The 16,079-nt window shown below is 41.7% G+C and overlaps 1 protein-coding gene across 7 annotated transcripts in view; it reads right to left on the bottom strand.

The window, feature by feature from the left end:
* PEX5L (peroxisomal biogenesis factor 5 like) overlaps positions 1 to 16,079 on the bottom strand; it is a 290,701-nt gene that overhangs the window by 131,889 nt on the left and 142,733 nt on the right. The window lies entirely within an intron of this gene.

Below are 16,079 nucleotides of genomic sequence, written 5' to 3'. Positions count from 1 at the left end.
TTGACCATCATGGGTCCACTGTGCTGATGGATACATTGACCATCATGGGTCCACTGTGCTGATGGATACGTTGACCATCATGGGTCTACTGTCCTGATGGATACGTTGACCATCATGGGTCCACTGTCCTGATAGATACGTTGGCTGATGTCTCATCCCCAATCCTGTTGCTGTTGAACTACTCTCTGTGCCCCCTTTGGTGGAGCAACTCGGTGGCTGCGGTTCCTCGACATCTGGATGTCCACAGCGACTCTTCCTCCACTAAAGGAATCTTTGGTGGCTGCTGTTCTCGCTTTTGTTTTAGTTAAGGGTTCAGCAGTCTCTCCTCACAGCCCTGACGAGTCTTGTTGGGTGCCCATTTGGTAGCCTTCATTTTGCAGCTCTCTCTAAAGAGAGCCGAGGCAGGAACCATGGTATATAATTTGCTTGTTACTCACCAATTGGAAGCCTGGACATTTAATTCCATTCTGCCTCGAAGTACATTCCTGACCAACTGGACAATCCTGAGGGAGTCAAGTCTCTGATGGAAAACCTCAGTCCGCAGTGACCCCAGTCACTGATTGGTTCCCAAGCTTTCTGGCCATTTTCTCCATGGTCCCTTGCAGAAGTAGGACTGCCTCCTACCCCAACAGGGGCCCTGCCTGTGCGCTCACATTACAGTCCTCCCAGGTACTTGCTCTGATACTTTGTTTTGTGACATGTCCTTTGGTTGCGTTCCATCAAGACAACTGCTTCCTAAGAACAAATATTGTGCTTATTTCTTTTGCATCATTTTACATTTTGCAGTATTCTCTGTAGGCACAGCGTGAGCAATAAAATAAAATGAATGCAAATCTATATGAGGGAGCCTCATATATTCATAGGAAAATTGAATGAAAAGATATTGGAAGTTTTCCACAAATGTTTTGAAGACTTAGAGTATCTCTGTTATATTGGATGACTTTTCTAAATTATTTAAGGTAATGAAATTACTTAATATGATCAACTTTGAGAGAAGTCTATTGTGAAGAAGACAAAAAGTCTTAATTAAGAAATATCTTTTAAATGAAATGGTATTATTTTCAAGTGCCTACATAAAAATTCATTAAAAGTTAATAAAGTATTGACAAGCAAAGTTGGTTATAATTTGCTCCAAGGAACAGATTGGATATATTTTCAATTAATGAGATTCATTTGCCCACAATTTCCAGTTTGTTTGTTCTTTTGAGAAGGTTAAACATTGCCCCCACTCCATTCTTATGGTGAGGCTTATTTGCCCTGTTTACTTAGCAAGCCGTCTTTCTACGAAAAACCATGGTGATACCACTCAGTCTTCGTTCATTGCGACTAGTACTGATTTACAGAAGTCTTCTTAAAGGACTAATCTGAGTGATGCAACTACATTACTGAGAACTATTGATCTTAGAATCTGGAAATATCTCCTTCTTTATACATTGGTTGCTAGGAGCCACACCCATTTTCACAGCAATGAACAACTATTTATTTTAGTTATGGGCTCTGCTATTGGGCATCTTTAAGAGATGTTTGCTATATGGAGTGGTCTGGCTTACTAAATAAAGGTCTTTTCTTCTGATGACATTTGGTCTAATATTGAAGATAACAAACAATACAGTACACATTTGATAAGTAAATGATAAGTAAATGAAGTACATGTAGAAGGTGTTCTTAAGTTTCTGCTTTCTTGTTTGATTTGACAAATCCCACATTTGTTGTTATTTATGTTTTGATAGATCTTTGGTGAATGTGTGAACTATTTAATAAAAAAATGTTTTCCTAATGAAAGGAGTGTTCTTTTTTAATTCCTTAAAAGTATTTCAGGTAATTTATACAGCAGGGATTGCTTTATATTGTTCCTTTCTGTTTGGGCTGGTAAAAAAACCCATGTTTTTTTGGGTACATGCAGAGGAGGGCCCCCCCCCCCCCCCCGCAGTTTTTTTAATAAAGAAAAACAACTAAATTCACAAAATTCTAAAGGGCACCTTCTTTTTAAAAATCCCCCCTACATTAAAGCACTCTAGACTGCTGGTCACCTATTCATACTCATCATTCAAGAGGACATATGCTACACTGATAGAGGTAGTTGCATACAATCCACGGCATGTGGGACCCGGGGAGAGAGGTCGGACATGCCCTCTTTCCGGGTCTAAATAGAGAAAGGGACCTTCAGGCTTGGTCTCTTGGTTCAGGCATGTCTCCATGATATTGCAGGTTAATGTTCCAGTCTGCTGCAATAATGTAAGCATCACAATGAACCTAGTTGCACAAGTATTTTGGGTTGCTTAGTGCATATCAAAGTGATGTGCAGCTAACTACAAGGTCAAACCCACTAGGCTCCACAGAAGCAAGATGAGGCTGTTTACTCCCATAGAGATTTACAGTCTTGACAACCCTATATCAGGTAGCTGTGAGTTGGAATTTGATTACAGTAGATTAATAGTCTAAAAAATATACAATAGAAATATGAAAAAGTTTGAAATTTTGTGGGACTTAACAAACTATGACTCAGGGACATGATGTGAGCACATCAGGAAAATGGTTGCTGAAAGCCTTCCATTTATTAAAAAAACTGTATTATCTGAAAAGCACAATAAAGCAAAGGGCACGAAAATGTCTTATCCCTTCCATATCTTCTAAGGGTAATTTTGCTGAAATAATTTACCGATTGGTAAATACATACAGTCAAGACTATGAGGACGTTCTTTAAGATTAAGCCGACAACTTTTGGGACTCCCACTTTCAGTATTTAGATAGATGCATGTTGCAGCTACTTGTCCCTTGAAACAAAATACACATTCCAAAATAATAATAATAATAATAATAACAACAAGATGCAGGAAATAATTTCACCTTCATGCCAAGTTACAGGCATTTAAATGTTGAAGGTCATCTTGGAGCAAAGAGACTGAATTCCTCTCACTTTTTAAATAGATGCAATCAATGGTCATATATGTTAAATATGCTTTTACTGTTACACACTTTTAAAATCTGAGATAGAACATTTCTCCCGATGTCATTACATAGAATTCATTTTCAGAGTATTCGCTTTCATTCTGGAGGAAGACTATTAAGTAGTGAATTGGAATTCTTCCCCTGCATGCATGCTTCGGGTCAATCCCATTACTATTTTATTCATAAGATTTGTGACCTTAGAACTTGACTCAATAGCCTTCGTTTAGGTTTTCTTCATTTTCTGTCAGATGCAAGTTTTCTTTCTTTTCTTTTGTTCCCATCCAGCCTGTTCCCCTGTCACCAAATGCTCCCGTTTTGTTGATATAATTTTGAGTAAGTAAATGACAGAAACTAGGCCATATTCACAATCTCCGAGGCAAGAAAGTCCACAGCGAAGGTACCTCATCTGCTTGACTTCCTGAGCCATCTCTAAAATAGGAACTGAGGCTTTGAGAATTCCTATTTGGATCTATTCTGGCTCCAAACGGATTCTTGAATCTCGGCTTGACTTGGAAGTCCCCAGGAAGCCAATGGCAGTGTGTGGATTGGCTTCTCCTTACTGCCTCCAGCTTCTTTGAAAGGTGAAGAATAGTCTCTCTCACCTTGCTTAGATGAGCAGGAAAGTGCAAAAAGATAGAGGCTGGGAGCTACAGTCTCCCTTCAGCTGTGACTAGCCTGGGTGATTACTAGCGAATGAGCTGCTACAGCCTGTGGCCTCAGTGGACAGTCACGAACTAGGTTGGTGTCTCCATCCGAACTGGAACCCAAACCAGGGGTTTGAATGCCAGCTTTGCGTTTTTTTAAATCTCTATGACTGTGTTTCACTTTGTGCAAATAGTGTGGGGTACTATCAACTTCAGACATTTGTGAACATTGCATGAGGCAGTATATACAAAAACACTTTCTACCATGTCTAGCACATGGTAGGTATTCAATATATGTTAAAAACCAATTGCTATTTGGTGCTGTTAGAAGCATAGAGTAGACTCCACATAGTCACCCTGCCTGGGTCAGAGCAAAACTAAGTTCTACAGTAATCTACAGGGTTTTCAGTGCTGCTTTTTTCTAGGGTAGATCTCTGGGCCTTCTGAAGTGCTCTGACTGTGAGCAACCGAGCTCATGGACACTCTGGCTAATTGTCCTTGGGAAGTTGGTGGCAAAACCCATAACATACCTACTCCATCTGTAACAACTATCTTGTTATCTAGCAGTTCATATATATAACAATAGCAGAAAATCAACGATGAAACTATTTTGCAGAAAACACGAGGGTATCTGCTCCTGTGAAGATGTATAGCCTTGAAAACTCAACAGAGGGTCACTCTGAGTTGGGATTGATGGCAGTGAGTTTGGGGTCTATTTTTTGAGATGTCTGGCAGTAACCGATGCCAAAGCGCAAGATGCGAATAATACGGCTGTGATGGGTGAGGTTATGTGTCATGCTGACTCGGCCATGGTTCTTTGTGGTTGGGTGGGTTTATAACCATCTAATTTGGCAGTTACGGCTGTTAGGGACTGTGAACTCAGTCCTGACTCACAGTGCCCTCAGATACAGCAGAAGAAAACGGTACCCAGTCCTGTGCCGTACTCACAATCACCGCCCCATTGTGTCAATTGGTCTCATTAAGGGTCTTCCTCCTTTTTGCTGACCCTCGACTTCATTAAACCTGGTCCCTTGCCCAGGGACCGGTCTCTCCTGATGACATATCCAAAGGATGGAGGCAACGTCTTGCCATCCTGACTTACAAAGGAGCATCTGCCTGTACTTTTCCCCAAGCAGATGTGTTTGTTCTTCTGGCAACACGTGGTTCTTTCAACATTCCTCGCCAGAATTCACCAACATCACCACAGTTCTGAGGCATCAGTTCTTCGGTCGCCCATCCTCATTGTCCAGCTTTTGCACACACAGGAGGCAATTGAAAATACCATGGCTTGGAGAAGGTGGACCTCAGCTCTCAAAGTGACATTGTTGTTTTTTTTTACACATTCAGGAGGTCTTATGCAGCAGATTTTCCCAGTGCAAACGCAGCTTGATTTCCTAACTGCTGTTTCCACAGGCGTTCGTTAAGGACCAAGTAAAAGGAAATCCTTAACTTGTTTTCCTCCCTAGATTTGTCATTTTGCTGCGTATGGTTCCAAATGTGAGGATTTTTGTTTTCTTTATATTGAGATGTAATCTGTACTGAAGACAGTACCTTTTGATATCCATCAGTAAGTGTGTCAAGTCTTCTTGACTTTTAGCAAGGTTGCGTCATCAGCATATTACAGATTGTTAACGAGTTTTCCTCTAATCCTGATTGCTCAGCTTCTCAGAGTATTTGTCCAGCATGCAGACTAAGTATGGTGGAATGCTAACACACACACACACACACACACACACATACACACACACACACACACACTTTCTTATTTTAAGAGTTTCTTGGCAGTTATGGATGATGCAATTTGGCAGTTAGATATTGATGTAGTTATGCACCGTGTTCACAGAATGCTGGTTTTCATATAGTGACTTGGTCTTTGGAACCTAACCATATTGATAAGTGAGGAGTGGATGTAATTTGAGTTATGTAATGATGTAATTTGGCAGTTAGGTAATGATGTAGTTATCGTCTAGTTTCTCACATCAGTTTTCAACATAACAATTTGGTCTTTGGAACCTAGCCATGTCAATTAAGTGAGGGGCTATCTTATTGCTATATCATGTTTGTGAAATTCATCCATGGAATAAGTAGCAATAGTCCCCATGTTCTCCCTATTAGATAATATTCCATTGTCTGAATATACCACCATGTATCCATTCTACCATTGAAAAAACTTTTGGGCTGCTTCCTGTGTGGGGCCAGCTCCCTCAAAGACTGTGGCACCAGAGCCATTTAACTCTTTCCTAGCCACACTCTGTTGTAGTTTTGTTAGTGGGTCTGTATGAAACCTAATTTTCTACTCCTTTCTGGAATAGCGCACTTGTGCTCTGTCAGCCTTATAAGTTAACTAATTCTCTGGCTTTAGATATAGGGCCAACTCCAACCTATCTTTATGCATCTATCCTAAACCCCGTTCACCTCATTTCCTTTGATTTCCTCTTCCAGACAAACCTAACCTCCCTCAAAAAATGTATTAATTAAAAGCAAGCAAGCAAGCAAGCAAGCAAGCAAACCCAAAGATGGCAGCCTTCCTATTGCTTTGAATGTGTGCTGTTCTCCACAGTCCTAGCAATAATACAACCTTCTGCATCAGGCTCCTGAAAAAGAAACGTTTTCGGAGTCTCCTACTTCAGGGCTTTGACACATCATTTTTCCTATTCCAGTAATTGTTACGGTACACTTATTTTATAAATCCGAATCAGTTCTGATTTGGTTGCACTGGACATAACTGAACTGGTTTGAAGCTCTTTTTTATCACATATGCTTGCTAATATCTTTGTAGCTAATATCGTTGTAGCATATCACAGTTGGGGCATGACTTCTAGCTTGTACTTGCCTGGCTTATTCTAATTTACTTCCAAAGACATCTTATGTCCACACAAGTCTTCAAAAGATATAGCACCCCTGGAATGTCAGCATCTTTTAAGTAAAGCCAGTGTACTTCTTTCTAATCACCATAAATCTATAGTTCACATTTCTATAGTTACAAAGATTATATGCCAGCGCATCGTCCTTTTCTGTCAAATTGTCTGGCTATTATCACAATCCTGATTAATTCCAAATGGAGGATACTATTGTAATTATCACGAGATTATGAAATACCCATTTGACGCTACCATTTCAGTGTTTATTTAAAAGAAAATCAAACCCCTTGATTCGCTCTCCACTGGACTTATCAACAGCTTCAAAGAGGCTGAGCAAGGAGGACCACGCAGAGGTCACTCCCAAAGGTGAGATTGGAGTGGTATGAAGTCAGACTCAAGACGGTGCCAAGCACAAGTGGCACTCTGAATCTCATAGTTCCTTTCTGGGAGGCTCCCCTTCAACTGACAACAGGAAGGGGAAGGAAATAGTTGCTAAGCTTCTGCCTGCTCTCAAGTATTACTCCATTCTCCTCCTCTATTAATTCCACAGGAGCCCTGGTTGTGGAGTGCTTAAGCACTTGCTGCTAACCAAAAGGTGGTGGTTCCAAGCCACCTGCTGCACATTAGAAGAAAGGTGTGGCAGCCTGTTTTCATAAATATTTACAGCCTGGGACCCCCTGTGGGGTAGGTCTGTTCTGTCGTACAGCCTGCTATGAGCCAGAACCTAGTTGTTCCCAGTGGGTTTCATTTTGGTTTTTGGAATCTGTGTGTACTAACTTCAAGTTGCCAAGCAATGGCTAAACCCAGTCAATGTGGCAGTTGGCTTTATGTATTTGTGGTTATGAAGGTGAGTTATGCTGTGTGACCAGAACATGGGATGTGGAGTTAGAAACCCAGTGCTTGAGACTGAGAAACTACAATACCCTGTGCAGAGAACTCCATTGCCTCTAACCTAAGCCTGGTAGAGGAAGTGCTTTGTTGACTTCACAGGGTTGCTGAGAGGATCAAATAGATAATATGTAAAAATAGGTAACATATCCAATAGATAATATACTATCAAGTAGATAACATGTAAAAGGGAGCATTCAATCACTCTCGTGGTCAGCAAAATCCTATTAAGCAAGGAAAATATTTACTGTATGTATTTGGAAGTCCATGGGATCTGAAAGAGCCATTTATTATTTTGAAATAGTAATTTGATAATGCTACCCTAAATGAAGTGAAAAAGTTAATGGGCTTGTTCTAACAATAGAAATACAAGACAAACCTGGATCTGGCCTAGTATCCTAGTAGTCGTAACACTCCAAGGTCCCCATAAGGTTGCTAATGAACGCACAGACTGTTTCATGCATTCTAAGATTGACAAATATAAGTATGAACCAGGAAATTGATTCAATTGAAGTTATATAACCACACATACACAAAAGAATGACCTTCAACTTTCAAAATATTCAAAAGGAATCTATCGATCAGACTTTACGAGTGTTGAAATATTTCCAGCAGAATAATTAGTTCACTGGTTTGTCTGATGAATTCTAAATAGGTACCACATTTGCATCTTGTTCTCAATTCTGAAAGATTAGGGCAGTTTGGTGGACCATTTAGTTCATGAAAGCGTTGGGTCATTTCCATTTTCTGCTGGGCATTTATTGATTATATTTTATACTGAAAAGTATTTACATAACCTATGTTCCGAGTCACTAAAAGAAGAGTAATTTAAGATTATTAATTTTAAGTTTCCTAGGAAGTTTTTCTCAGTCTCCTCTCAATGAATTTCCTGCTAGTGCCTATATTTTCTTCTTTCTAATCCTCAGTAGATCACAAGAGATTAAATTAACATTTAAAAGAGATTTAGGCTGCACTCATTCTAACCTGTTAAATAATGCATCATGGCCTTTTAGGTTCAAAGATAAAATCAACTACATTATACTGATCTCTTATGAGAGTTTAACATTGATATTAATTCTAGATAGATGTTACATGTACTGGGGGGAAAATCCCTTTGACTCAAACACCTTGGTTCTTTTCAAATCAACATACACTTAAAAAAAAAGTGTTCAAAAGATCCTGGAGAGTCAAAAGAGGACTTAAACTCTCCTTTTAAACCCTTCTAATCAACACTGAATTGAAGAAGTTAAACAAGTTTCCAGCCTATCAAAAGTCAGAATTTGCAATAGCTTTTCCCCATCCCCACAAACACATACTAACAACCATCATCTGGTTCCTTTCCCAGTCTCTAAAAAGCTGTTCTGGCACAGTTTAACCAAAGCCCAATAACCTGGACTCTCATCCCACCCCCCACCCCTGAAAATTGGCTGTTTAGAAAAAAAATTTTTTTTACGAATAAGTAAGCTCATTTGAAAGGATTATCAACAGTCCAAGCATCCTCCACAGTCAGTAGCTCCTCTGCCTCACTTCCGACAGCTGTGTTTGAGGGAGCATCCAGTGGGGAGAGACACATTGAGTCATAAATAGCCCTGAGGCTTCTCGTACTCCCTTTCTTCAAAGAAAGAATTAGGTATATGCTACTTAGGTAGTATTAATATCAGCAAGCCATGAACACATTTTAGAAGTATTTTCCCATTAAAAAGTCCCTCCCCTTTAGCTAGTCTTTTTTTATATCATTTTACTGGGGGCTCATACAACTCATCACAGTCCATACATACATCAGTTGTATAAAGCACATTTGTACAATTGTTAACCTCATCATTCTCAAAACATTTGCTCTCCACGTAAGCCCCTAGCATCAGCTCTTCATTTTCCTTTAGCTAGTCTTGATGTGATGAGAAATTCTAATGAACTAGAACACTGAAATTTCCCCAGCTGTTCTGATTCATAGAAATCTTGTGAAACTTTACCACAGTTAAAAAACGCTCACATACATTCTTTTAATTTTTTACAATTCAACACTGCCCTCCCACTCCAAATGTTATGGATCAGGTCATAGAAAGAGTCATGACTTTAAAGCCTTGCTGTTGCTCGTGGCCATGGAGTGGACGCTGCCTCCGGGCAGCCCTCTGTGTACAGAGGAGCAGTGGTCCCCAGAGTTTTCAAGGAAGCAGCCTGCCAGGTCTGTCTGCGCAGGCAGCATCTCCGGTGGGGTTAAACTGCCTAGCTTAGGGCTGGTCTTGTCAAGCATGCACTCATTGTGCCACCAAAGACTCTCTGGGGTTGGCAGGTGTCACCGAGTTGATTCTGACATACAGCCACCCCACAGGACAGAGTTGAACTGCCCCCTAGGGTTGTAATCTTTAAGGGAGCAGTTCACCGGGAGCATATCCCACTGAGCCGGTTGGGTAGGTTTAAAACACCAACTTTATTAGTATTATTTTTAAATTAAGAGATCATTTTTATTGGGGGCTTTTACAACTCTTCTTACCACCCATCCATCAATGGTATTAGGCATATTTGTACATATGTAGCCATCATTCTCTTCTAGACATTTACTTTCTATTGAGCCCTTGGTATCAGCTCCTCCCCCCCCCCAAACCCCACCCACTTTTTCATTAGCATTTGAGTGCTTGGCCATGGTACCATCCGAGCTGGCTGGCTGTTGTATGCCATCCAGTCCACTCTAACTCCTGGCGACTCTAGAGGGCAAAGCAGAGGTGCCCGATAGGGTTTCCTGAGCTGTTATCTTTAGGGGAAGGTCGCCATTTTTCCCCTCCTGGGCAATGCTTTAAAATGTTCAGTTTAACAGCCCAGCACTTAACTGTGGAGTCACTAGGGCTCCTTTTTAAAGGCCTTCTTCTTCTTCTTCTTGTTCTTTGCCCCCCTCCCTTCGGGCCATCACAGTTGCTTTTAACTACAGCTTGGTTATGTTTCCTGGCTAATGTCTTCAACAGTATAAAAAAGATGGGCTCATTTTCTGGTTCTGTCTCCAGCAACAATTCATGTCGGTAAAGATCACATTGTAAATGTCTTTTAGGGCATTTCAAATTTCAGTAATAGAACCAACCTATTCGGTTGTGAAACTTCTTATGTTAAAGTCAACAAGATTTATATTACTCCCCCCCCCACCCATTTTTTTTCCCCCGGCCTGACCTTTCCAAGAACTTAAAAAACAATATATTTCCCGCCCCCCATCCCAGTAGGCTTGGAGCTACTTTGACCGTTTCTTTGAAAGGTGAAAATGGAGTTATTTGCATTCCTTCTTCATTCAAAAATACTTACTGTTTTTAGAGATTTCATTGGAAATAGAAATGCATTTCTTGAATCTCAATATTTAATACTAACCTGAATTAGTGATAACAGTAAAACAAAACTGTGACACAGCAGACAAAGAATGTAACTGATACATTTTTTCAGGGATGAAACACAGATTCCTATGTTACAGAATTTATTATTTAGTTCTGTTATCATTAGCCCTGTAGACTTTTACTCATTTATTTGCTTCGGTTTAAATTCTGTGAAGGTGAGTGATTTATTTTTAAATATGTCATATCAACATTTTTATCTCCTCCCTCCTTAAAATGAATGATGAAATTAGGTACTTCAGAACTTGGGGGTCTTTTGTAAATATGCTCTTTCTATATGAAATTAATGTCTGCAGAGGCAAGAACAAGGGCTGATGAAAATAGACGGGCTGGATCTTTCTGTTGATTAACATGGATTCATTTTAAAGCTGGTGGCTCTTCTTACAAGCGTGCCAAACTTCCAAAGAAACCACTGGTCCCAGCTCTGAGTTGCCTGGCATCAAGGAATGCTCCCAGGGTGTCTTTCCCCTTGTCTGTGTCTGCAACATGGGCAGCAGCTCCACTCTCTCCAGCATTCTCTCCAACACTTGTGCGTGGCTCACCGTGCCAGGGAAGTCAGTACGGTCGCACGGATTGCATTTCTGTGTTTGTTGATTCCTTTATTTGGGAATTTCCTTCCCCTTAGTCTCTATAGATGAATTCCACTTATTTTCCAGATCCAGCTAAATCACCACCTCTTCTTTGTGGGAGTCCAGTTGTGACCCTTCTGAGATTGGGTCCTGAGTCTCATTCTGTTTTGTGTCGCCACAAGCACAGGACCTCAAGCTGAGAAATTGATTGTGACTCCTGGTGATCCTACAGGAATTAGTAGAATGGCCTCATTGTCCTGTAGGTGGCAATCTGTAGGAAGCAGACGGCCACCTCTCTCTCCCATAGAGCTATTGGGTGGATTAGAACTGTTAACCTTTCTGTTAAAACAGCCCAGCCCCTAGGCCTTGCCTCACCAGGGAACCTTTTGTGAGTTTATAAGTGTTAAATAAAGTCGTATTGAATGAATAAGTAAATGGAGGATGGTATCAAGTCCTGCCTGCCCAAGTCTCTATAGGGTATTTTCCAAACATAGGTTACAGCAGGATAAACCTCGCTCTTTCCTAACCACCTCCAACAACATCCCAAGCAGAGACAGGGCTGGTGATGATCCTTGGCTAAGAATGTAATGGAGTCCTTCCCAGTGGGGATTTCAAACCTCTCCCTCTCATTTGGGTAGCCCAGGGAACAGCTGGTCTACATATTTGGTTCAGTCATGGCCCTTTTTATATTTCCTTCAAAGCCTATAGTATGAGGGAGAGGTGAAGCTCACATTTACTTTGGCACAAGATACACTGGTAGTCAAAATTTGGAAGAGAAATAAAGAAAAGACAGAGCGTGGCTAAAAAAACCTGTAGAATCTTCATTAGTTTGTAGTGCCAATGGAATATGTTCTCCCAACCCCTGCCTTCCTAGTTATCGCCCCAAAATGTACAATCATGTCTGAGATGCACACGAATATCTTACCCAAGATGCTGTATTTTTTGCTTGTGAATGAGGAATGGAGCCAAACCCAACATTCAGATATGGAAGAATGCGAGAAAGCCGACAAAGTGAATTTGTATTTTTGTTCATTGCCATATATGAAGATCCCCAAACAGTCCTGGTATAGAGTGGATTCTGGAATATTTGCTGAATGGATAAAAATAAAACCCACAACAGCTCTGATAAGGCAGAAGCAGGAGCTCAGAGCCCAAGGTGAAAATATGAATGTAGCATTCCTAGATTTTGCAGGAATCCCATAGTGATGTGGGTCTGGATCCTATTGAATTCCACAGTGTAGGCAGCAGTGGTTTGAACCAATTCTATCTCGATCCTAAGATTCAGGGAGACCAAGCTGGCACAGAGGTCAATATAAATAAAGAAGAACCTACAAATTTCATCAAAGGCGCCTTAAGGAAGAACTCATTCGTGCTTGGTGATATTGAAAACCAACACACATTGACTTAGTGCTATGAGATGTGCAGGAGAGTCAACCAAATTTGAAGATTATCGGAGAAATTTGAAAAATTGCTGTGCCGTTTTACGTGGAAATCTCAGGATGGTGTGCTCTGCCTGGAGGAAGGCGGAGGGTGTTTGTTGATTTAAACAATTTCCTGAAATAGGAGCAAGAAGGAGGCTAGGGGGGAGTGTTCAGGGAGTCACCCTTGGAGAAGATGGCTGTGCGTATTAGATGCGCCCTCTACTTTGAAGCCTCCCAACAGAAAACAATTTTCTTTCAGCTTGATACAAAACAAGGAATGTACCAGTTTTCTACTTCTATCGAAACTGTGCAGAACTGTTAGACTTCTTGGAAATGTCATGGTCCACCGAGGAGGAGACAAGTCCCAGAGGATTAAGTTAATAAAAATAACTGCCAACATAGTATGCAGCAGGGGGTCAATTGTTTCCAGTGGAATGCTCCCAAACACCTCTTTGAAACGTATCTGTAGGAGGTGCTTGCAGCTCCGTGTAAGTAAGAAGTCCTGGGAGCTCAGAGAGATTACTTTGCCTAACACTGCAGTCATTGTAATCGCGTTAGTATGCCGAGGACTTTACGCATGCTTCAGTCACGCCTGTATCACAGCAACTCTTTGGGGGCTGCACTTTTAGTGTGACCATTTTCCAGAGGAAGACACAGAGCCACACAGTGGTTAAGTAGCAAAAAACACGTGGCAGCTAAGACAAGAGCTCCAAGTCTAAGCGCGAGGTTTCTGCTTTCAACAGCTGAGTGGAGGCTTCAAATAGTTCACGGAGAAGAGGAAGGAAATGATCCCGGAATTTTTCTATGGATTTTTGAAGCCCCACCTCCCCCCACCTCCCGCCATGTTTTCTATTGTCTGAGTAGAGCTGTGGGGAAGCTCCACTCTGCCTTGTTGGGTCGCTGTGAATGAGCAGTCAATTGACAGCCCCCGAGACGAGCACAAAGGAGTCTTAATAGGGGCCCATGACTGAGGTCACATGGGCCACACCCTCAGCGACTGATGGGAAGGTTTGAGGTTGAGTCCATCCAGAGGACCCTTTGCAGAAGGCTGAGCATGCTAGTTCTGAAATATCAGTCACTGCAAACTCATGGGCACAGCTCTACACACACACACACACACACACACATACACACACACACAGCCGTCAGGAGTTAGAGTTGGTTGGATGGTAACTGCCTTCACCTTAGAGGTGTGATTCAAAGCCCAGTCGGTCTAATCCTGGACTCCACTTTCTCAGCTATGTTCCTCTACCTCGACTTCATTCAACTCAGTGAAATGTCCTTCAGACTCTCTCATGTCTTGAGCAAGACCCCAAAGTTTCTTTACCTTTAAAAGATATAAGTGCTATGCTATCATTGGTACATTCTTATGTGCTCCCAAAGAGACACCCCCACAGACAGGACAGGAATATAATCGAGGTTCTATGCAATGAAAGGAGTCTTTGGTGGTTGGGGAAACATTGAGAAGATTGCAAGGCAGGCAGTTCAAACTCACCAGCTGCTTCCCGGGAGAAAGGTGAGGCCACCTGCTGTCATTAAACCCTCTGAAGAGGGAGTTTGACAGACAGCGTTAAACCTCGTACCACAGTGAGCACATCAAGTGTGGTCCAGAACGGCAGGGTTACCCTGAAACCGATGTCAGAGAAGCTCTATTATGGAGCTGTGACAGATTCAATGTCAACGTGACTCCTTTGAGAAGCTGTCTTGTCTGTCTTCATCATAGCCATGCAGATATCCTAACACCTGAAACATTTGCTTTCAAATTACAAATGAAATACCCCTTGCCTCTTGTTAAAAAGAAGAAGAAAAAAGAGTTACAGTCTCAGCAACCCCATACAGGTTCACCATGAGTTGGAATTGCCTTGACGGCAGTGGGTGTGAAAGGACAACCTAATTGTTAGAGACTGAGATAGTTAAGGTTTATTGTGCCAACCTGGCCGATAAACACATGGGATTCATTGAAGGGCAAAGACAGAAATGGCTCAGTGAGCCTCGCCTTTCTGGTTTTCAGGTCTCTTGTTCTCTGATGGTCAGACCAGGGTGCAGGTGCTTAGCCAGTTCCCTGCTTCAGCTGGAAAGGCTCACTTCCTGCAGGACATCCCTAAGGAGAAGCCACATGGACCTACCCTGATGGAGCCCTGGGTGCTGGAGCAGCCGCTTGGAGACCCCTGCCAGCGTTGAGATGCTTACACATTCACTGATTCGGCTTTCCTCCTGCAGTCGGCGTTGTTGCGTCTGTTTTGTGAGATGGAGGAGAACTTTGTGGATTGGTGTTGGACATATGGGCTAATGTTGGACTGATGGGTTTGGACAGCACTAGGTTGCGATGCTTGCTTGATGTACACTTACTCTTTGTATAAAACTCTGTCTTATGTACGTATGAGTTTCTGTGGATTTGTTTCTCTAGTTGACCCAGACTAACACAGAGACTCACCAAATCACAAGGAATTCTCCAATATCCTCTATACCTCAGACCAGCTCAAGGCCAGCCATTTTTTAGAAACACTTGCTAATTGTGCTTCTAATGTCCCAGGTGGAATTTCCCTGATGTTTCTCTCTCTCTTCACCATTAGAACCAGCTCGCTCTCTTTCAGATAGTTTCTTCTTTCTTATTCCTTTTCTTTTTAGAGGACTACATCTAAAGCTTCTTCTCTCTATTCTTATTCACTATTCCATTTGATTTAGTCAGGTTGAGCCTTTTATAAAGTGACATGTGTGGGGAAAACTCCACATCCATTCCTTGAGCTCTATCAGAGGATCTGACACATCCATTTTTTTCTGATGCAGAGCTCCGACCAGAAACATTTAAGCAGGACATATCATTGTTTTAAGTGGGAGAGGAAAGGGCATTAATGGGACACCCATTATGTGACAAGCCTACATTACACACTTGATCTAATTTAACTCTCACAGAAATCTTCCAAAGTGAAGGCATTATCCTACCTGTGTCTTACCTTCCTAGGGCTGCCATACAAAATACCATAAAACGAGGGGTTTACAGACCAGAAATGTGTTGTCTTGCAGTTCTGGAGGCTAGGAGTCTGAATACCAGGCCTTCCATGGGACCTCATGCTCTCTGCTTACCCTAGGGATCGACCCTGCCCTGTCTCCTCCATTGTCTGCTAAGCCCTGATGTCTTCTGATGGTAGTTGGCTTATGGATATGAAGGGGCTTCAAAATGTCTGTGGAAAAATTCCATTCCATTCCATCTTCACATAGCATCTCCCCCTCTGCGTGACTCTATTTCTATTCCTGTTCTCTTCTGGAGTAAGACACATCTAGCAGGTATCAAGACCCATCTTATTCATTAACATAATTTATAACATCTTCAAAGATCCCATTTCCAAGCAAGGTCACATTATAGGTACCAAGAGTGAGG

Source organism: Echinops telfairi, unplaced genomic scaffold (genome assembly GCF_000313985.2).
Source record: "Echinops telfairi isolate 266 unplaced genomic scaffold, ASM31398v2 ScPeMD7_4225;HRSCAF=4972, whole genome shotgun sequence".
Lineage (NCBI taxonomy): Eukaryota > Metazoa > Chordata > Mammalia > Afrosoricida > Tenrecidae > Echinops > Echinops telfairi.
The sequence above is the reverse complement of the archived record's forward strand: the minus strand, read 5'-3'. Positions and strand labels throughout refer to the sequence as shown.